The 16,336-nt window shown below is 33.2% G+C and overlaps 1 protein-coding gene across 6 annotated transcripts in view; it reads right to left on the bottom strand.

The window, feature by feature from the left end:
* The window catches only part of LOC126887114 (GATOR complex protein WDR59), a 321,890-nt gene that overhangs the window by 49,045 nt on the left and 256,509 nt on the right, over positions 1–16,336 (bottom strand). For 2 of the 6 annotated variants that reach the window (XM_050654461.1, XM_050654459.1), the window contains exon 2: positions 11,009–11,080. The exons of 3 other annotated variants lie outside the window; for them this stretch is intronic. The gene's annotated coding sequence lies outside the window, so the exon portion shown is untranslated. Of the gene's footprint in view, positions 1–10,603; positions 10,975–11,008; positions 11,081–16,336 lie in introns of those variants that run through there. One more of the 6 variants, XM_050654462.1, reaches the window with a different exon arrangement.

Raw genomic sequence — 16,336 nt, 5'->3', positions numbered from 1 at the left:
GAGTTTAATCTCTGTTCGGAGAGTTTAAGTCTGTTCTGTCGGACAAAATACATGTGCCGTTTTCGTGGTCTGACCGTTCCAAATTTTTAACCTGTTCCACAATTAAAACTTCCCCTGTTCCAGTGTTCCCATATATCAAAGTTTGTCCGACTAGACACCCTTAAGCTATTAACAAATTTTCAGCTTGCTATTAATCAACTTTTTTTCATACGCGGGAGCCAGACCTAATATATCTGTTATTAATGGAGTAAGACCCATTAAGTATGGTATTTTTGAGACCGCCTAAGTGTCCTCTTTCTACAGTTAACGTATGTTACTTTCCCAATGAAACATCCTGTATGCGATTGTTTCTCGTATCCCCTCCAAGTTCTTGCACACCGCGAATATGCACTATTATATAGTAACCTTGATATATGGGGCAGTCCATGCCCCGAAAACAACTCTTTACCAATTGCTGTATTCGAAATTAATTTTTTTAATAGTAAGTTTTGAATGTATTTGCTCTGAAGCTGTTGAAATGAATTCAATCTAAAGTTTACCCAAAATTTCAATTTCGTAGTAGCCCGTCTTTTGCCCGGTTGAGAAATGAGAAGTGTTAGATCGTCAGATTAGCTTCCCAGCACCTGGAAACAAAAATATAAGCTAACAATCCAATAAAAAGCCTTGGATACCAGACGGAAACAAACGGAAACGAACTCAGCAGAGAGAACAGACAATGAATACAGGATGTTGGAATATATAGAGTAAAAAAAATAAATATCAGGAAACTTTTACGGAACTGAAACAATAGGAAACGGATTTACCGTACTTACTGAAATAAAGAAAAAAGGTCAAAGAAACGAAATAATGGAAGAATATGTTCATTACTACAGCGGAGTAAATAAATACCAAAGAGAAAAAAGGAAAATGTCTGTGTAGTAATAAGAAAAAATTATAATATAATAAATAATCAGTGTACACGGTGAGCTTGAAACACGTTATTATCTAATTTACTACATCTTCAACTTTTTTGTTGGAATATCTTCTACAACTCAAGAGTAGACAATACAAGACAAAATTTAAATCCGCTAAGCGTCCCTTTTTGAAAAAAATGATTTTTTCTAAAAAAATATTAATTTCTAAAAAGTAACAGTTTACATAAATATTTTGCAGTTACTATCGTTGTAATCGTTTGCAAGATGAAAGAAACGTTTATTTAAACTTCTATATTAATAGTACATGATCACAGCAATATTATTGTATAAATACAGGATGGGCCAAAAAAAAGGGTCCACCTCGATATTTGGTAGTAGTTATTCGATTTTAAGAAAATGCCGAAACAGGTCGATTTTTATTTTTATATTGCAATTTTTTCGCATATTTTTCATACTAGTGACGTTATCCATCAGAGCGTGATGACGCAATCGATGATTTTTTTAAATGGCAATAGGGGTCGTGTGGTAGCTCATTTAAAAGGGTGTTCAATTCTCTATTCGGTAATATAAACATTAATATCATTATTTATAAAGAGCGACCAAAAAATATTGTTTGAATTAATTGACACAAAGAGAAGAATGTACTTTTAATTTATTTAACTCAAAATACATTGTACTGCCGTCAGAAAATATAAAAAAATGTTTATTTCACAAATAAACATTTTTTCGCTTAAATTACATCACAAAGTCTCCAACCCACCTCTTTTGACAGTTTTAACATTTAATTTAAGCGAAAAGCAATGTTTATTTTCCCAATAAACATTTTTTTCTATTTTCTGACAGCAATAAAATGTATTTTGAGTTAAATAAATTACGCACATTATTCTTTTTGCGTCAATTATTTAATTCAAAAAATATTTTTTTGGCCATCCTGTATAAATACTGATATTATTGTTTATATTACTGAATAGAGAATTGAACACCCTTTCAAATGAACTACCACACGGCCCCTATTTGCATTTAAAAAAATCATCGATTACGTCATCATGCTCAGATGGATGACGTCACTAGTATGAAATATACTTAGGTATATCAAAAAATTGTAAAATTTAAAGTTTTGATGGGAAATAAGCCACAATTTTACTAAAAAAATGATTTTATTAACGTTTCGACGCCCAAATCGGGTGTCGTTGTCAAAATACAAAAAATATTAATGAATTTTTAAACAAAAATGTTGTTGCTTAGTAAAAAAAATTCTTCTAATAATTTATTTAATCTGACTCATTTATATCGGCAATTCAGACATATATTATACTTTAGAAGTTGCGTTCCTGGGACGACTTTATTGAAAGATAGTTCATTCGATTACATGAAATCAACCCCCACTCAAGAATATCCGTCACAAAAAAATCATAACATGTGATCTGTCTTTAAAAAGACAACCACATGCAATGGTGACAGTAAAATTCTCGCACTAGAGATTCCATAGTAAATCACGAGGGAAACCCAGGAAAATAAGTAAACATCAGTCTTATATTAAAAATAGAGAATTTAATAGATCTCAAATATGTCAATTGGGATAATGAACATAGAGTTCAGTGGAGAGATTCAAGTATAGTCCTGAAAGAAACAGATAGTAAAAAGAGAAAAATTAAAGAAGCGGCTTTAATTATGCTAAATGAAACCAATTGTGTCGCAAATTACTCGGTAGAATGCAGTAGGATGTGGTTACCAATACTAAAAGAGCAAGTCAATAGAAAGAAAATACCAGGATTAGTAAGTCAATAACATATCGAGTTAGTACATATTTTATATTTTAGTATTGTTTATATATCTATGTATTATTAATAGTATTTGTAATTTAAAATAACATATGTACATATTAAGGTCAGAATTTGGTATTAGTTTTGAGAGTAAACTAAAGTAAGACCTAATACTTACGATGTCGTGATAGTATTACGAGGTTTTTTCCTGGTTTTCCCTCGTGATTTACTATGTAATCTCTAGCGCGAGAATTTTACTGTCACCATTGCATGTGGTTGTCTTTTTAAAGACAGATCACATGTTATGATTTTTTTGTGATGGATATTCTTGAGTTGGGGTTAATTTCATAAAATCGAATGAACTATCTTTCACCAAGATAAACTTCACCATACGACACTTAACGTTATCCCCGTATATGCCCCAGATAACAACAAAAACAAGGAAGAAAAAGATGCTTTTTTATGGACAGCTTTAAGATCTACTGGACACCACAATAGCCGGTAGTAAAACAATAATTCTCGGCGACTTAAACGCCAGAGTCGGCAACATACCTGTGGCTGGAGCTACACAAAGATTTAATGAAGAAACGCTCAACGACAACGGAGAAAGACTCCTAGAACTTTGTTTATTGAATAACCTCCGAATTAACAACACATACTTTGACCATCCAATACAACATAAGATCACCTGGTCAGATACAAGAGGACGTAACTCTATGATTGACTACATTATAACAAACAGACAAATACACCCCAGGGATATAATAGATGTGCGCACTCTATCGTCCTCCAATGTAGGATCCGACCATGGCCTGGTACTAGGGAAAATAAATATAGAAATCAACACACAACGCAAACGAAATACAAAAGTCGAAGAAAAGTTAAACATAGAAAGCTTAGAAGACCAAGGGACACAAAACTTGTATAGAAACAGATTGGCAGAAAAGCTAAACAGCCATAACCTAGAGACTAAAAAGGATATAGAAGAAACCTGGAAAATTATTAGAAAAAGTATCCTACAAGCAGCAGAAGAAGCTTTAGGTAAAAGAAAAGTCAACAAAAATAAACGTGAATACAAAACTCCATGGTACGACGAAAGGGTGAAAGCACAAGCAAATCAAAAGAAACAAGCTTTCCTAACATACAAAAGAGTGAAGACACCGGAGACACGAGACGACTACGTGACAATCAGGAATAGAGTAAACCGAGAAACAGATAACATCAAAAAGGAACACTGGGAGAAATTTACCAAAGATATGGAATACGACCTCTATGGATCCCAGAAAAAGGTGTGGAAGATGATAAGGAGACAAAAAACAAATGAATGAATTTATACGGATAGATAACATTACGGAGACACAATGGACTGAGCATTTCGCGAAATTATATGGAGAATGAGAAGAAGAGAACAGAGAAATAAACATTAATGAAACCCACGATAGAGTACTAATATCAGAAGAAGAGCTACAAGAACGAATAAAAAAATTAAAAAATAGAAAAGCACCTGATCCTGATAAGATAAATAATGAACTGCTAAAATATGGAGGAAGAACACTACTCAAATGGCTCCTAAAATTATTTGTCGATATAATAAATATCGGAGTAGTACCAGTGGAATGGAAGGAAAGTCTCCTGCTACCGATACTCAAAAAGGGAGACTCGAAAAATCCTGAAAATTATAGAGGCATTAGTCTGATTAACAGCACATTAAAATTGTTGACGGCAGTCATAAAAGATAAAATCGAGGAAAAAGCGAATATGGCAGATGAACAGCAAGGCTTCCGGAAGAACCGCAGCACAATAGATGCAATTTTTATTATCAGGCAAATAGTAGAAAAGTCTATTGAATATGGAAAACCAGCATACATGTGCTTTGTAGATTTAAAAAGTGCTTTTGACAGGGTGAGGCGAAATGATATCTTAAATTTATTACAAGCTGAACAAATAGACCACCATATAATAAGGCTAATTAAGGAAATTAACAGAAACAACAAGACCAGAGTTATAATGTCAACAGGAGAAACAGAACGCATAGAACTAAAAGGAGGAATCCGCCAAGGAGACTCGCTCAGCCCATTTTTATTCAATATGATGATGAATCAAATAATTCACGAAGTCAGAAAACGACATGGATACCACATGGGAGCGCATAAAATCACGATACTATGCTATGCCGATGATGCAGTACTAATTGCTGATAACGAGGATGACCTACAAAGGCAGCTCCACACTTTCAATCTCACAGCAAATAAATTTAATATGAGAATATCGGTAGAAAAAACTAAATGTATAGTGATAAGTAAAGAGCCGCGTAGATGCAAGTTAGAAATAGACGGCAAAATTGTAGAACAAGTAATGAAATTCAATTACCTAGGAGTAGAGATCACTAGTGACAGGAATATAAGAACAGAGACCACAACACAAGCAACAAAAGCGGCAAGAATAAGTGGTTGCCTCCGAGAAACCATATGGAGAAACAAATATCTGACCACGGAAAGCAAAATAAAAGTATACAAGACAACAGTAAGACCTATCCTAACATATGCAGCGGAGACAAGGACCGATACAAGAAAGACGAAACAACAAATCAACAATATCGAAATGAAAGTATTAAGATCAATAGCGGGCATATCATTAAGAGACAGACAAAACAACAGAAGTATACGAGAACGTTGCAAAATTCAAAATATTAACAGGTGGATAAAAACAAGAAAGAAAACCTGGAACGAACATGTAAATCGAATGGAACCAGATAGATTAGCGAACATCTGTAAAAACAACAAGCCGTATAGCAGAAGACCCGTTGGAAGGCCGCCGAAAAGGTGGAAAGACAATGTACAGTCAACAACAACTGAAACGGAATAAGAGGCAGACAAACAGGAGTAATCCTAGTCGCGCGAAGAAGAAGAAGACATCAACAAACTGAATTCATTCGAAATGTGGATGTACCGCCGAATGCTAAGAATAAGCTGGACCAGCAGAACTGCGAATGAAGAAGTACTGAAAATAATGAACACACATCCTCATCTGGTCAATACAATTAAAATTAGAAAGACGTCTTATCTAGGACGCATGCGCCATAGGGAATTTGAGCAACTCCAGGTAATATTAGAAGGCAAAATCGAAGGTAAAAGGGATATAGGAAGAACGAAAAAACCCTGGCTCCGAAGCATCAGAGATTGAACCCACACAACAGGGAATAACTTAATTCATCAAGCTCAGAACAGAGAGAAATTTGCCTTATTGATCTCCAACCCCAGTAGAGAAGGCACTTAGGAGGAAGAGGAGGAGGAACACATGAAGAACGATATGGAAACATAAAAACCTAAATACACTAATAAGGATGAAAAATAACACAGCAATTGGCTCTGGAGACACACACCTTCAGAACTGCTCAAACGTGTCCCGTCGGCTTTATTACAATAATTAAAATAAACATTTAACAAATAAGTATTTGATAAAAAAATGTCGATCGTAGGGAAAACGGGCTACTTAAGCTCCATACATAAAACAGGGAAACAAAAAAGATTCCAATAATTATAGGGGAATATGCGTCGTCAAATATTTGGAAAGCGGGGTCCAGAAAGAAGAAGAACATCCTGGTTGAAGAACCTGGTTCAACACAACATATATGCAGCTTTTCTGCGCTGCTGCAGATAAGATAAAGATTGCCATGATGATCGCCAACATTCGTCACGGATAGGCATATTAAAAAGAAGAAGATTCTTCGTACCCTTTGTAGGTAGTTTGTTCTGTAGTAGAAAATCATTAAAAAAAAGGATGGAGGAACAGCTACGGACTTCAGAAGAACAGAGTGGTTTTCGTACCGGACATGCATGTATTGATAATATATTTTCTATAAAACATCTCATAGAAAAAACAATAGCATTCAACACTGAATTGCACATTGTAGTGTGGCCTATGTTAGTGGCCCAGTCAACAATCTGTGGAAAACAATAGAAAATCTCAGAGTAGATAACACCTACATAAATGTCATAAAATCACTTTACAAACACAATGAATGTAGAATAAAAGTCAGTCGAAACTACTGAGAACTGTTGTCGATAAATGCCTTCGACAAGAATGCTGCCTGTCACCAATCTTATTCAAACTTATATACTTAGTTGAAACACTAGAAAACTGGAAGAAAAACTGTGGACAGATGGGAGTAAAAATTTACGACAACTGTAGCCGTAGCTTTTTTTTGTCGATGATCAAATAGTTTTAGCAGAAGACAAAGGCGACATCGTCTACAGTCTGCATAAAACCTGGAGGAAGAATTTGGAAGCTGGTCTTTGGAAATTAGTTATGATAAAACGCAATAAATGGTCATTGAAAATACCGCAAAAGACACGGAGATAAATTAACAATTTAATAAAACAAACAAATTAATATAAATACGTAACTTTAACAAATACAGGATCGGATAAAACAAATACAACATAAAATAAAGAAATGCAAGACGATAGTTACACTCGATTATATGAAGCGACGTTATTACTAGTAAAACTAAACACCAAAAGGAACCCCGCACAAACCTTATGGAAAATAGGTCCCAGTGGATTTCGTTCATACTTTGGGAAAATACTCTTTGAAGCATCCTGATAAAAAGTTCTCATGGGCACAACTCAATCGTATGAAGGATTTTAAAGATATAGAGGTTCAAACTCGGAAAATTATAAGATTTACGGGGTATTCCAGTTCCGTGAGTTACTGGTTTTTTGGCAACATGTAGAAGTTTGGATCAAGGAAAAGTACTGGTAGTCTAGGATTTTTTCCTGGCTATCCAATGGCGACCTTTACTTTGACCTTGACCTTCAACGGACGTCATCTTCTAGAGTTTCGAGGGTTTTAGGCAGTAAATTGACATAAACAGATTACTTATGGGTTTTTGGGATCACAAAACACGAATATGCCATCAGAATTGCCCTCCGGATGACGTGGTGGCCAGGGCTACTGCAAGGGACGTCATCTTCTAGAGTTTCGATGGTTTTCGGCATTTAATTGATGCAAATGAATTACTGGAGGGTTTTTTGAGGTAGCTAAACACGAATATGCCACCAGAACCGACTCCCGGAGCACCTGGTTTCCAAGGTCAATGAAAGGGGCTCCTAGAGTTTCGAGGGTCTTTGGTACTACATTGATGCAAACGGATTAATTATAGGTTTTTGGGGTTGCTGAACACGAACACGTGATCATATTGTGCCGTAGGCACAATGTGATTCGTGGGTCTGATCTGATAATGTATGCATGTTCAGCAAACCCAAAAACCTAAGAGTAATCCATTTGATTCCTCCGAAACTCCAGAAGATAACCTGTCTTAGGCACCAGGTGCTCCTGTGTCTGTGCTGATCACGTATTCGTGTTCAGCAACCCCAAAAACCTATAACTAATCCGTTTGCATTAATGTAGTACCAAAGACCCTCAAAACTCCAGAAGCCCCTTTCATTGACCTTGGAAATCAGGTGCTCCGGGAGTCAGTTCTAGTGGCATATTCGTGTATAGCGACCTCAAAAAACCCTCCAGTAATTCATTTGCATCAATTAAATGCCGAAAACCCTCGAAACTCTAGAAGATGACGTCCCTTGCAGAGGTCCTGGCCACCACGTCATCCGGAGGGCAATTCTGATGGCATATTCGTGTTTAGCGATCCCAAAAACCCATGAGTAATCTGTTTATATCAATTGAATGCCGAAAACCCTCGAAATTCTAGAAGATGAAGTCCGTTGAAGGTCAAGGTCAAAGTAAAGGTCGCCATTGGATAGCCAGGAAAAAATCATAGACTACTAGTACTTTTCCTTGATCCAAACTTCTACATGTTGCCAAATAACCAGTAACTCACGGAATTGGAATACCCCGTAAATCTTATAATTTTCCGAGTTTGGGCCTCTATATCTTTAAAATCCTTCATACGATTGAGTTGTGCCCATGAGAACTTTTTATCAGGATGCTTCAAAGAGTATTTTCCCAAAGTATGAACGAAATCCACTGGGACCTATTTTCCATAAGGTTTGTGCGGGGTCCTTTAAACCAATCATGGAAAGCTGCTCACTTTATGGCCCAGAGACGTAGGTGACAAATAAAAGAATGGCAAATAGAATCAATGCAATGGAAATGATCTTTTGGTTAAGAAGCTGCAGATTAACAGTAATGGACAAAGTACGAAATTACCGAATTATATAAATATACGCCTGTCAATGGGAGTAAGAATAGGATATTAGCTTCGAATTCTATCCTACTGCATGGATTTTAATGAAATTTTGGGAATAGCCTCTACTTATCTTCTAATTCAAAGTCTACCATATGCCGATGTGTGCTTTTATCTTGGGGGTGGTTCCCACCCTTTCTCGGGGGTGGAAAATTTTTAGGTTAAAATAACCACGGAAATGGCTATAGAACCTAATTCTAAGCAAAAACTGTTCAATATTTTTTTTGAAAACTCAATAATTTTTGAGTTATTCGTTGATGAAATTTGCCATTTTCATGAAAAAATGACACCTTTTTGAACGGTTTTTTGCGAATACCTTAAAAAGTATGCATCTCACTAAAAAAAACTATTTAAAACATTTTTGTAGCTTACAAGAAAACAAAGAGATTCGTTTCGTCAGAAGTCTTCTAGTTATAATACAAAAAGAGATATGGTAGGTGAGAAGAGTTTGTTTTTTTGGTGCATGCTCAAATCGATGTATTCAACTTGAAGAACAGAGAAACGGTCGATTGTAGGTGCATAATGCTACCAATACCTTTTGTAGTGCTTAAAAAGACCTTTAAAATGAACAATATTAAATGTCGATTACATTCAAACTAAGCGAGATATGCTGCAAAAAATTGATAACTAATGTATTTTAAGAAAAAATGAGAAGTATATTTAACCCCTCATACACCAGAATTTAAATTCCGTTTTTCTTCTACTATACCTTATATTATAGTGTTATTTCTATGTTCAAAATGTTGGGCGGGTACAAAATGAAAGGTTTTTGAAAAAAAAAATCAAATTATAGAGCGCATTTTTAAATTTTCTTAAAAAGCATTATTTTTCTCCCTGTAACTTGAAAACAACACAGTACAAGAGATACAGTAATGAAAAACAAAAACAAATTTTTATCTAAAAAACCCTACATTTTTGTTTGGTATCTTTTTTTCGTATCTCTTATCATTTTCGTGTTACATGGAGAAAAAGGAAGATTTTTAAGAAAATTTTTAAGATTTATTTAAATTCTGATGGATTAAGGGTTAAAATATACTTTCCATTTTTTCTTAAAATACATTGGTCATCAATATTTTGCAGCATTGGTACTATTATAATATACACCTTAAATCGACCGTTTCTCTGTTATTTCAAGTAGAATACACCGATTTGAGCATGCACCAAAAAAACAAACTCTTCTCACCTACCATATCTCTTTTTGTATTATAACTAAAACTTCTCTTTTAGAAGATGTATGAAGGAAAAAGTCTCTTTGTTTTTTATAAGCTACAAAAATATTTTTAATAATTTTTTTGTTAGATGCATACTTTTGCAGAAAACCGTCCGAAAAGGTGTCATTTTTCAATGAGCATGGCCAATTTTCAACCACGAACAACTCAAAAAGTATTAAGTTTTAAAAAAAATTATACAACAGTTTTTGCTTAGAATTATGTAGTTTCTCTAGCCACTTCCGTGGTTATTTTAACCAAAAAATTTTCCACCCCCGAGAAGGGGTGGGACTTACCCCCAAGATAAAAGCGCACATCAGCATGGGGTAGACTTTGTTACCTGAACTATTCCCTACTTACTCTGAAAATATCAAGTAAATCGATGTAGTAGGATGGAATTCGGAGCCAAATTTCCTCATTGACTGCCCTAATAATAATTAATGAATAAGGAGACATTAAATGACGCCATACAAAAAACGAAAATTAGTATTCGAGTTTGTTTACGTTTACCTCTATTCTATATCTTGTGTATCTACTTCTGTTAGAATTTTCTTATCATAAAACTGACATCGTCGTGTCTTGTACGATAACTACTTCATTAATATACTTAATATATATAGGTAGGTATTTATATTATACTGGAATGCCGCCATATTCTTTCATACTTTCTAGTCCATGATTTCAGGAGATTTCTCTATGAGTATTTTATCTCATCTGGTTGTATATTTTGATCTTGGGTTCACTACTTTGGGTAGTTTTTGTGGAACTCCGATATCATTCATTGCTTCCCAATTTAGTTTTACCTATTGACTATTGACTCGTATGTCTTCTTGGAGTCAATAAATGATAAATGGACCTATTTACTTTTGGCTATTTGTTTTCTGCGGTGTTCTAGGGTATAAAAGTTATATATACCTGATTTTACTGCTGTAAACCCAACTTGTTCTTTTGCAATTATTTTTCTTGATTCAAACTTTTCCAATTAGTCTGCAAATAGATATGATAAGACATTAGTTGAACAATAATTCTCTCATTTTCTTATTCCTGTTCTTATATATTGTATTTAATAAATGCTCGTGACTATTCGTTTCAAAAATTAAGTCTATTTAGTCCAGATACAAAAATATCTTAAATAATTTATGGATTCGACCGTTACTTGATGAAAATTCATTTTATCTAACAATAAAACGCGGAAAGCTTTTGTTTTCAATATTTCCACAAAATTTATTATAAATGAATGTCGCTACAGCTGTTTCGGCAAATAGTCCAAGCTGTGGGTGAAAAATAGGTCGATTTCAGGATATAATTCAAGAATTTTTGAAACCTATCAGGTGTTGTAAAGGATGCTGCCAGGAATAACATACTATAATGTAACCAAAAATTTTGTGCGGTTTTTTATTTATGACGATTTTCATTTGTTAAATAATATTATTTTAATTTGTGAAATGAATATCATTTGTTAAATGATATTCATTTTAGAGAAAAACTTTTAAATAGAAAATTGTAGTAAATTAAAAAACCTACAATTTGAGCCATGGCAAGTTTAATTTCGTTAATACGTTATTGCAAAAGAGCCTGCGAAAGGTCCAAAATGGCCGTTTTTTGCAACTGCCTTATTTATTGTAAAAATAACTTTTATGTATTTTTTTAACGCTTTAAAATAAAGATCATTCAATACTAAACATAAAAAATATTTGTAGTGCCCGATTGGTGAACTTGTTGCTTAGATATTATAATTTGTTTATCCCAAGAGGTCAAATGTCCAAGGCTATAGCTTTTTGAAAAAAAATCGTACAGAGTTAATCCAAGATCCACTCTCCTTATAAAGACTTATATTTTTATATTCTGATGTAAATAAATGCGTGTAACATTTTTCAACCTCTTATTTCGGGTTTGAAAATAAGGGGGCAAATTTCGTTATAAACATTTAGAACTGAAGCAGCCCCTGTACATCCAATGAGTTTCTAACTTGCACGTGATTGTTGCTGAAGACAAAATAAAGATTCAAAACCAAATAAAAATTTTCTACGACCAACTGAAGCCGAGATAATTGTTTTTGTTTTCTTAAATCGTAGTGACTTTATTTATAACAATTAAGAAATTATTTCACCGTCATTGACTAAAGAAAGACTTATATTATCTTAAAATAAAAATTATTTTAACCAAAAATTAGATTTAATTATTAAAAATGATTTTTAAAGCGTAGTGGAGATTTATTTTTCGTTACGACTGTGATTTATTGTGTCGGTTGCCCTTAGCAACGGCTAGCAACTTATAATACATTTGAATCACGGTTTTTGCTTTCAATTTTAAAGCACCGCCTGGATTGACATGAAATTTGGCACACACATAGATAACATGTTAAAGAATAAAAATGATATTGGGCCTCTGTGTGCTTTTGTCCTGGGGGTGAGTTTCATCCCTTATAAGGGGTGAAAAAATATATGTTCAAAATAAGTTTGGAAGTGGATAAAACGTCTAATTCTAAGCACCTTTTGTTCTATAGCATTTTTTCACCAAGTTAATACCTTTCGGGTTATTTTCTAGTAAATACCTTTATTTTTCAACAACAAAAAGACATGTTTTTAGGCGGTTTTTGACAGATAACTCAAAAAGTAAGTATCTTATTAAAAAAGAGAGTTTTAACAAAAATATAGCAAATTAAAAATTGAAAAAAATGATGTATGCATGAAATCTCTAGACCCAGTAGAAACAAAGTTCTAGCTAATGAAAAATAGGTTCATTTCCGTCAAATTTCAAAGTGAATTATTTAAACGTGAAATAACGAAAAAATCATGCACTTTTTGGAGAAAAATCATTACAACTTTTTTAAAGTGTTTAAAAAATATGTATACCTGTTTTTAAAAAAAGTTTATAGCATTAAAAGTAAGCAAGTTATGCTGAAAATAAAGTTGATCTCTTTTTTTTTGGTCAAAAAACTCGGGAAAGTTGCCCCCTGATTAGCATCAAAAATGAAATTAATCCATTTCACTTCAATGTTGTTTTACTCATGTATGTGTCGTTTATATCTGTAAGTTTCATTGGTTCAAAGTGCTTATTTTTGAAGGGGCTGTAGTTAAAAGGACTTGAACTAGTCAATAATCACGAGTGTATGCAAATTTAGAACAGCCATATCTTAAGAAATTTTTGCGTTCCAAAAAAAGCAAAAAATACAAAATATTCATAGCAGCAAAAACTACATTTTTTTACTCTTTGTGATTTTTGGTCACATTAATAAATTTTAGGTTATTTAAAAAAAAAACATTTTTTTCAAAATTAAAAATTAAAACAGATTTACTTTAAAACCAATTTTTTTTAATAAGCTCTTTGAACCGATGATATTTACAGATCATTTAAATAATACATGATCAAAGTAACTTGTGAAGCGGTAATGATTAATTTGATTTAAGATGGTAATTAGGGGGTGATTTTCCCGAATTTTTTTTACCAAAAAATAATCAGAGATCAACTTTATTTTCAGCGTAACTTGCTTACTTTCGATGTTATAAACTTTTAAAAAAGTTGTAATGATTTTTCTCCAAAAAGTGCATGATTTTTTGGTTATTTCACGTTGAAATAATTTACTTTGAAATTTGACGGATATAAACCTATTTTTCATTAGGTATTACTCGAAATTACTATATTTACTCGAAAATAACTCGAAAGGTATTAACTTGGTGAAAAAATGCTATAGAACAAAAGGTGGTTAGAATTAGACGTTTTATCCATTTCCGAACTTATTTTGAACATATATTTTTTCACTCCTTATAAGGGGTGAAACTCACCCCAGGAAAAAAACACACAGAGGCCCAATATCATTTTTATTCTTTAACATGCTATCTATGTGTTTGCCAAATTTCATGTCAACCCAAACGGTGCTTTAAAATTTAAAGCAAAAATCGTGATTCAATGTATTATAAGTTGCTAGCCGTTGCTAAGGGCAACCGACACAATAAATCACAGTCGTAACGAAAAATAAATCTCCACTACATTTTAAAAATCATTTTTAATAATTAAATTTAATTTTCGGTTAAAATAATTTGTATTTTAAGATAATACAAGTCTTTCTTTAGTCAATGACTGTGAAATAATTTCTTAATTGTTATAAATAAAGTCACTACGATTTAAAAAAACAAAAACAATTATCTCGGTTTCAGTTGGTCGTAGAAAATTTTTATTTGGTTTTGAATCTTTATTTTGTCTTCAGCAACAATAACTTGCAAGTTAGAAACTCATAAGATGTACAGGGGCGGCTTCAGTTCTAAATGTTTATAACGAAATTTGCCCCCTTATTTGAAACCCGAAATAAGAGGTTGAAAAATGTTATACGCATTTATTTACATCAGAATATAAAAATATAAGTCTTTAGAAGGAGAGTGGATCTTGAATTAACTCTGTACGATTTTTTTTCAAAAAGTTATAGCCTTGGACATTTGACCTCTTGGGATAAACAAATTATAATATCTAAGCAACAAGTTCACCAATCGGGCACTACAAATTTTTTTATGTTTAGTACTGAAAGATCTTCATTTTAAAGCCTTAAAAAATACATAAATTTATTTTTACAATAAATAAGGCAACTGCAAAAAACGGCCATTTTGGACCTTTCGCAGGCTCTTTTGCAATAACGTATTAACGAAATTAAGCTTTCCATAGCTCAAGTTGTAGGTTTTTTAATTCACTACAATTTTCTATTTAAAAGTTTTTCTCTAAAATGAATATCCTAAGCTGCAAAATTAAAAATCTTTAAAAATTGCAAATTTAACAAATGAAAATCGCCATAAATAAAAAACCTCACAAAATTTTTGGTTACATTTTAGTATAAGTTATTCCTGGCATCGTCCTTTACAACACCTGATAGGTTTCAAAAATTCCTGAATTATATCACATTTTTTCACCCACAGCCTGGGGTAAAAGTGCCCTTCTCAAGTTATGTATTTTACTATGTGTCTGCACTTTAAAGTCTCTAACTGAATTCAAGCCCGGACTGGGCCGCCGGCCCACCGGCCCGCGGGCCGGTGCGCCTTTTGCTTTCGTTCATATTCCATTAAAAAATTAAACGTTGAATTTTTTTTTTAAACTTTACATAAAGATTCGTTGAAGCAAAGATCAATTATTGAGCATAATGTGGTTGCAAAATACAACTCGTATCAGGTATCAGATAATCAAATTTAGCATACATAGCTCGAAAATGACATCCAAGGTTTTGTGTTAATAGCTTAGATGCGACGCGCGGCGCACTCGAAGACCTTCGGGCGCCTTTCGCCTGACTACATTATAAATACAGGATCGTTGCGCCCAGAATCATACATAGCGAAACCAGTGGGTACAACAAAATACAACTTGTATAGGTGTTAATATAATTAAATAGCTCAGATGCGACGCGCGGTGCCCTCGAAGACCAGTTTTACGGTTTAGACGCCTTTCATAGGTATTGTGACACTATTTATAATAGTCCGCTCACAACCTGGCCTATTTCTTCCTGAAGTTTCTCGGCGTTACGAGACAATACCATTCCTATCCACGGCATTCGGAGCGAGCGCTACCGAAGTATATAAAGATGGGAGATTCCGTCTGACAGGCCAGTCAATGATCAACGCGCGACGCGTAATATTATTGTATTCGAATCGAATGTATTGAAATGTATTTATTAGTTATCGGAATTATTATGTTTAGTTAGTAAAATCATAAATTTGAGTTTGTAAATAAATTAGATGTGTTAGTTTGAGTTATTTGTAACTAAAATAAATAAGTAATGTAAAATAAAATAATAATAAGTAAGTCTTCCTTTATTTAAATTAAACTTAGTGTCTAAAAACATAAATAATAAAATAGTAGTCAGATTTGTAACAAATGGTGATCAGAAGTGGGGATATTTTAGATAAATAAAATCAACATAAACTTTCGCGTTAAATATAGTGTGGAATCTCAAAAAAAAAATAAATAAAATATAAATCATAATAAATAAAGTGTGTGACCATTAGGGTGGCCCACATTATAATGTTAATTTTTCAAAGTTATATTAGACACCTGGGCACCCTCTAACTTTTTTACTTATAATATTAATAGTATTTATGCAAAATTTCAAGATGATATTCCATTTGGAAAGGAGTGCTCAAAGACATTTTATGTTGGGCATAATTTTAGAAAATCGGAATATTTGAGGGAATTAAAAATCAAGAAAAAACAGCTCAAAGTAAGTAAACTAAATGTATTTTATTTACAGTATAAAGGTACAATAAA

This window comes from Diabrotica virgifera, chromosome 6 (genome assembly GCF_917563875.1).
Source record: "Diabrotica virgifera virgifera chromosome 6, PGI_DIABVI_V3a".
In the NCBI taxonomy this organism is placed as follows: Eukaryota; Metazoa; Arthropoda; class Insecta; order Coleoptera; family Chrysomelidae; genus Diabrotica; species Diabrotica virgifera.
The sequence above is the reverse complement of the archived record's forward strand: the minus strand, read 5'-3'. Positions and strand labels throughout refer to the sequence as shown.